Here is an 8,141-nt window from a genome sequence, read left to right as displayed (position 1 = left end):
TATAGAACAGATATTTGACAGCTTGTTAGCAGAAACTTTGAATGGTTCTGCTTCTACATAGAATGCATAATTAGGCACTGATAGGATGAAGCCACTAAATCTGAGCCCATCAATTAATGTATCGTATTACAAAAAGCTTTCAGATTAATGCCATCTGAATCCATCGTACCGATAATGTATTTTGCTTCCTTTATACACATTCGCTGAATAACCATACGATATAATAATACTCGAAACCACACAAATCAAAAGAAGTCTTTGTTTTATGCTTCTATACTCTATAGAGAATTCCTATGTTAAATGTGAAGGGTGCGTGCACATAATAATTGCTTATACAAAAGATTTTTTCAGATAACAACTCGGTATTTAGAAGTGAATAATGATTTACCAGAAAAATGTAAAACAAAGGGATATGCTAGTAGAACTACGCGGTGGCATTATGGAACTGTTAACTCAAAACATAGATAAATATATTAAGTTCGCATTTAAACAAGATGCTAAACTACCTAATTGTTCTACATTCAGTTAGTAAATCTGATAGAAAAGAAATAATATTTTCATGTGCATTAAACCGATATAATAATACCGTATACTGTATACGCAAGTAATAATGAACAACACATAATCTGTATTAACACGAATTAATTGAAGATTATTATAATCCAAATTTAACTTCAACATTTTCATTAAAAGAAACAAATATATATGATCTGTTTTATTGATTTGGATAGTTAATAGTGCAGGCATGGAAATAACATTATTAATGGTTCCCTGATTACCTATAGTCAATGTAAATTAATGAATTAGTTTGAGAGAATTTTCGATCTCAATACAAATTAGTTGGTAAAATTGCAAATACAATTTTCCCATTTACAAAAGTAATAATTTTTTAAAACCTTTTTTATTCGATTCGAGACACGTTTTCACAGAAGATCCAAGCAATGGTCTGTTGTTTTTTGCTAGAAATTAGAGGTAACTGCAATAATGTGGACTTCAATAAATAACAGGAAAACCAATTAAAGTTGATAATGCTGATCTACTTAATTTAAATAAATTGCTATAATGATATTGGAAGATGAAACCATTTCAATAAAGTCGCTATAAAATGTTATTTTATTTTTACAGTTTACGTGCAATGGTTAGGCGTTCACTATTCGTCAGTATGTGAAACAACAAATTTGTAGACATGTTCTCATCAATTTGAGATTTGCTTAGCTTACTGGCAAAACTTCGTCAGGTTTTTATGCTTTCCTAGACTGAATTACACAAAACCTGAACTCGAAAGCAAAAGCGCAGTAATCAAAATCCAATAAATTTACAAACTTTTCCAAATGGACGATTTTCCCCCCTAGTTGATACAAAGTAAACATATGAATATGCCTACTTGCCAAGTTCCTTCACGTAAATATTGTCTGAAAACTTTAGAAGTTAATTTCGGCTGTTTTCCTAGGTTTATAAGTTTTTCAGCAACTCGGAGGGGTTCTCCTTCAAGCGAGAGACGATTTTCTTTTATTTGTTGCGAGATTAAAGTTCTCGGCCACACCCTTGTGCTTTCATTTGGAATACTCGAAAGTTTATATCCGGAGACTTTACATGCAGCACGCTCCTGCATTTTTATGGGGGACAGGATTATATGAGCTTAGCTCAGGCGATAATGGGAGAATGTGCATGACAAGTTGATATAGAATGAACAATTGTGTCCATTTAGATGGACAAAAATTGCATTAAGTAATCAGCAAATAAAGTGAAAGAGTAATTCATATAGAAAGCAGATCTATAACGTATATACGAATATAAGTTGAATGATACCCCAGTTAATGCAGTTTATTTATTGAATTACCGAATTCAAGTAATGCACATAATTGACATATTTGCCAAAAATGAATCAGTTTATGTTGCCTGCTGCATAAATTTTCAAAAGTTAAAGCGCAATTTTGTAACCCTTCTGTACCCTTAGTCAGTGTAAATAGATCAAAAGTTTAAATGTGATGATGTTGAAATGTTTTAGAAGTTAAGTTACGTTATTAAATAAACATTAAAAGTGTCAATAAATTTTTCGAGATTCATATAATTTTAAGTCGGTCCGTTGTTGTCCGCATAAGTAATTGTTAGGTTTTTGTCGGCTATTAACATTAGCATTTCTGCAATTTTTAATGTTGTACTTATATTCACATAAGAAACCTGGACACTAGAGTTAAGTCATCTTTATCTAGTGTTTATTCTGTTTTAAATTCTTTTCAATATCACGCATCTTAATATATGACAGACGTTAGTACATTTTTATGGCGGAAGCCCGGTGCATCCGAAAAACTAGCTTATTAAATTATTGAACATTTTTTAACCTTATTTACTGTATTTTATTACTTATATTTATTATTATCCAATTGCCATGCGGTTATAAATTCCAACGTCTAATTTTCCATACCCAAAAAAATAAATTTATTAATGAACGTAGGGAATTGCGTATATGTAATGACGTTAAATCGAAAACAAAGAACTCGTCAGCAGGGTTAATGCGGGTTTCATTAGTTCCCATTTCTCAATTTGCGGGCTCCAAAAATATTTGGTTGTTGCTATTTTTGCATCGAAAATACAATTTTAAACATGCCCTCAAACCTGCTAATAGAAAAATAATTTACTAAATTAATTTCTCTAATGAAAATAATTCTTTTTCCAGTCAAATAATGATAAAAACCAATACTCAACTAAACTTTCACACTAATTAATTAGCAAATTAGTATTAACATCTAATTAAATTAAATGTGGTATTACATCAGTACGGGGTACTGATAAAAACATTAAAAGAAGGTTTCACTTACAACATGCCATATGTATGTGAACTTTATTACCCCATCAAGTGGTCGGTATATAGATGCTCACACCTCAACCCATATTGCACATTAAATATGTATTGTATATATCAAACATTAATTTTTTATTAATAGGTTTTTGGACGATGTGCATTTATATTGTTAGTTTATAAATTCTTGGAGAGGTGCTAATTGGCAAAAGACCATGAAGGCTTTCACGGCGGGTTAAATCACATTTGGGAATGTTTTCCGGGCTTTGAAGCCGTGGTCTATGGGAATTTCTTCCTAGGAAGAAATTCCCATAGACCACAGCTTCAAAACCTGGAAAATATTCCTAAATGTGATAATATTAATTATTATAATAAACATTTATTATACCATATCTGGTCATATCGAGATTAAACAATCAAATTGTTTGAAACATAATCAAATGCATTAAAAAAGAACAAAAAGTTATACACGGCATAAAAAGTTGCATTGCAACTTTTTCCAAATAATAATTTGGCTACGAAAGCGCATGGTTTTCATTTAAAAAATGCCGCCCCGGGCTTCAATCCGCTTGAAAAAACGAATGAAAGAATTTTTGACAGATGATGATTTCCCTGTTGAGAAATTAACAGTCAGTTTACGCTTACAAATACTTCTTGTACTGATCAACCTTCTGGGTAATGACCAAACCGTCATTAGTAAAACTTTCAAAGCATGTCCGTCAAAACGCTTCTTGTTCAAACTGATCTAGTTAATACTAAAATCAATTCATCAAACAGTAACCCTACACAATTTTCGGAGCCTCAAAATGACCAAAATGGCCGAATAAACCTTCTATCGCCGGATTTTGCCTAAAGGCTTGCTGTCGGAGATTAATGAATGTATCAATTATGATATTACGTCTAGCACCAGTTTTAGCCCGCTTTCCAACAACAGATTTAGAGGTTTCAATAATGACATTGCACGGTAGTTTCCTGGCTTGCAGATGGAAATTTGGGATATTTTGTCAGACAAATAATCTGCATCACTCCTTTTCGTAATAAGTTAGAACTTCATAATCACATAATTTTACTAAATAATGGTAATAATAGTACGTTCTCACAGCATTAAAACAAACATGTTTGAGCACAGCAAATGAAATTTGTGAAGTATCCAAGAGAAAACATTTTTTTTTTTAATTTATTCGTAGTGATTCATTTTTGTTCGATGTTTAGAGACAAATTTTCGTTGCTTGGTACACCGAACTCAGTTTCAGTTCTCAGTTGTTTGATTCGTTCGATTTCGCAAACCTTTTGAGAGAGCTTCGATACAAATTCACTAAGTCTGCCCCAAACCGATAACAGAATAATTTATGGCACAGTTTGTTCTTTCATGTTCCATCCATATATTTTTAATATCGGAGACATTGTTGCAATATACCATATTTCAGACAAAATCACAAAATAAGTGGTAGTAAATTTGCTTTTATTCAATATAGTTAGTATTAAAGAAATGTTTTGGACTGGGGTATCGGCTAGTAGTGTTATATTTTAATAAATATTATGTAGCTCAACAAAAAATATCAGATTTTTCGTTGTCTAAAATTTTTGCTTAAGAAGAACTTGCACTATCCCAGCAGTAATTCTAAATCCACCCAGAAACTATTTTTAAATCGATCAAGAATATGACCAGCTGGGGTAATTCAGTTATATTTTAACTTCACCGTCTAAATGTTTACACACCTTCCCAAACTCCTGAATATTCATATCTAATATATTGTCTTACTTATTCACTTCCGTTACTTTCTTGAGTCCCTTTCTAGTAAAGTCACAACCGATAGAGGTTTCCAGCTTTTTGAGGAGGGGCCTAAACATTTATTACAAGAAGCTAAATGGACGTACTTACATAAAAACTTTATATGTTTTCCAGGGGATAAAATACGACATTAAGTATTAACTTTCTTTTCTGTATTGAACTGATGCCATTGAATATTCAAAACAGTAATTCTTCGTCACTTTAAATAAACGTTTGCCATGCAATTACGAATAAACTAGGAGTCTTATTTGTTCAGTTAACACTTAAAGCATACAAATCCTCTTTTGAATTAAAAATTAAACGACCATCTCGCTACCGAGCGGATTTCGATTTAAATTCAAAGAGAATCTTGTTTGACTGGAAAATTTCGCTTTTTCAACTCCTCTTGTCCGCTTTCCTCATTGTCATTCTTCCTATCAAATGAATTCATCCAATATGATTTGCAGTGACGAGAGTTTTCAAAACTATAGAAAAATAATGGTTCTTTTGAAAGTATTTCAATTTATACTAACAATTGTACTCCCAATTATCAATCTTTCTATAGTAACATGAATTATTGATGTAGATGAACCTCAACTGTAATTCTGTATGGATGAGATATCAAGGTTTAATAATTATTGGATATTGATAGTGCTACTGAGTATAATACTAAAAAATCAACAAATAGGACAATTTCTGAATGTAAGTCAGGAAACACATGTTTTAAACAGTTCTGCAGTTAATGAGGAGATTATTGGATTCTGTTATCCTAAGTGGAGCTAACCATTTTTAATTGAATACAATTGCACATTAAGAAGTTTCACATCAATTTTGTATACGAAATTGTTGCAGTTCTGAAACTTTATTCTCAAAGCGAAGCCAAATCATCAAACAAAACATTCTTATAATAGCCTCACAAACTAATGTTGCGTGTGTAATAAACACCTTATTTTCTTATTGACCCAGTCACCAACACTTGAAATCATCTTATATTGTGGTTTCAAAATAATTTTATTGAATTATTCGCGTTGGTCTTACTATAATATGTATTTTTCCTTTAGAAACACTGGCTGAACATAAACATTCGACATGGTAAAGTCAAGATTTTTTATACATATGTTGTCTTCACAAGGTTTAAAACAGCCCTTGTGACATCCTATGTATGTATTTACATTTTTAATGTGACTTTTTATTCAGAATTGCAATTTTATCTTGAATTTAGAAAACTGTTTTATAAAGATTATATATTTAGCAATTGTATTTGTGACATTATCCTAAAGATTAAATCTATGTTTCTTCCGTAATAATGGCAGTGCGAAAATTACGCTTGTTCCAATGTTTCTTAAGACATCCTTCCAACTTTAGGAACTGACTACAATCATCAGGCTTCTCAATATGTATGAATCCCATTTTTCATTACTGTTGCTTGGTTTCAAAGTTACATTATTCAGAAATCGATTACTGATTGTTCACTTATGTTTACCGGTCTTTCTGCCCTTGTGTAGTACATATGCGTCTTAGCCTAGCTTATTCTAAAATTAATTCCTATTCGTAACACTCGCATAAACTAGTCAGTGATAAAAAAAAGTTCTTGGCTTACAAAACAAACAGTTCATTTGCGTTTATGCCTTAGCCCAGCTTATTCTAAAATTAAATCATATTCCTAACACTCATATAAACTAATCAATAATAAAAAAAAAATTCTTGGATTACAAAACAAACAGGTCTTAGTTCAGTCGCGTTTGTGCCTTAGCCTAGCATATTCTAAAAGTAGTTCCTATTCCTAACACTCGTATAAACTAATCAGTGATAAAAAAAATTCTTGCCTTACAAAACAAACAGGTCTTAGTCGTTCGTTCAGTTGCGTTTGTAGGTGTTCTAGTAAAGTATCTGTTGGGGTACGAAAACAGGAGTGTTTTGTCTGTCTTGTTAGGCAAAAATTTATATTTTCCGAAGTCCATCACAATATTTTTTAAGAACGATGTAGGTATGTGCGACATATTTTATTCAATCGGTAACTTGCTAAAAGGCGTTATTTTTTATTATAAAGCTTAGATAAACAATAAGCAGATGACCTGGACATATTAAAGCTGAATTATCAGTTATTTTTCTGCACATCATCATTTCTCATTCATTGCAATTAATTCTTTTTACCTCAGCCCTGAATAGGCAGTTCTCCTGTTACGCAAAGTCGATAACGAAGAGCCCGAAAGAAACGGAACAGCAGAAAAAGCTTTTCAAGCCAAGTCTCTCACTTATTCAACTATCCAATATGAATCAATAATTCGTTCGCCCTCCCCTAATTTAATTCTCCAATTACCCTTCCTTAGCTTGCTCGACCAGCTGAAACAATCAAATTTCGTTCTCGACCTTTTAGCTTAGACAACTTGAGACCAAGGAAAAGCCGCTGAAAAATGAAGAAATAATTTTGTAATTTTAAAGTTTCCGCTAAAACTTTTTCGCAAGAAAACTATTCCTCATCGTTCAATGTCACCGAAGAACGCATAGCATTTTCGTCGTTTTTGCACGTGTGACAATCGCTTTTTAAGTTTGGTTATAACAATTGTAGGTCCATCATAATTGATTACCCTAATAGTTCATTTATACAAACTCACATAATGGCCTGTATCTGGATAAAATTTCAAAAAAAAGGAGATAAATCATCAATCATCTCGAAAACAGCTGACATTTAATAATATTTTATTTTTTGGTGTAGCCTTCATTTGGAGAGAGTTCTATTATTATTATTAAGTTTTTGTTTTATTTTTAATAAATGTAAAGTAATTTTGCAGTATTTATCATACTCAAATTGCTATTATTTAAATCAGGCTTTTAAAAAGTGTTGATTGAATTTCCCAAGCCAAATATGAGTATGTAAACTAAGTAACTATAGCATATTTGTAGCATTTGATGAACATCTTAAAAATATAAAAAGCAAGAAATTTTATAAAATAACCCCTTGACTTGGGGTATTTAATTATAATCTAAACTGGAGTGCATCTAAAAATATATTTTTTGATTGGATTTTTTTTATGTACCCTACAAAACCAACATCGAGATGTTTATAGACTGATAATATCTAGATTCTTACTATATACTACCGCACACTTGAAATAAAAATGTTATAGATAATGAGTAAGTGTATTTGTATAAAAAAGTATTTCATGTAATAACCATTCCAAGAATATTTCTTTATACCACAGCTTTATAAAAGTATTTTTTGATAATATTGGGAACATTTATTGTATTGCTCGTTACTAAAATAAATTATAACCACGTTGCAACTTAAAGCAAAAAAGTTTCTAAGTTAAGAAAAGCTTTAAAATTTTATTTTTATAATCTACCCGCCATACAGCTGGGTTATGTAGCAAAGAATGCCCAGTTTTAATGAGTTCAAAAGAAAAACCGGAAATTTTTACCTGGTTCATTTCGGAGAAAACATTAGAAATATTTCCGGAAAGCATCAAATTTATGCGCATTATAATTTCATTAAAATTTTATTTACATAGCCAGACTAACACGTAAAGTACTTTCCTTGTTCGAAATGCAAATAACAAAAAAAGACATAGT

General features: G+C 31.2%; 1 protein-coding gene across 4 annotated transcripts in view; it reads right to left on the bottom strand.

The window, feature by feature from the left end:
• LOC109534593 (neural-cadherin) overlaps positions 1-8,141 on the bottom strand; it is a gene marked incomplete at its 3' end in the record, with an annotated part of 562,228 nt that overhangs the window by 453,037 nt on the left and 101,050 nt on the right.

Source organism: Dendroctonus ponderosae, unplaced genomic scaffold, assembly GCF_020466585.1.
Source record: "Dendroctonus ponderosae isolate FM_Combo_2020 unplaced genomic scaffold, Dpon_F_20191213v2 Dpon_F_20191213_3, whole genome shotgun sequence".
In the NCBI taxonomy this organism is placed as follows: Eukaryota; Metazoa; Arthropoda; class Insecta; order Coleoptera; family Curculionidae; genus Dendroctonus; species Dendroctonus ponderosae.
This window is presented reverse-complemented; position numbering and strand designations above follow the sequence as displayed.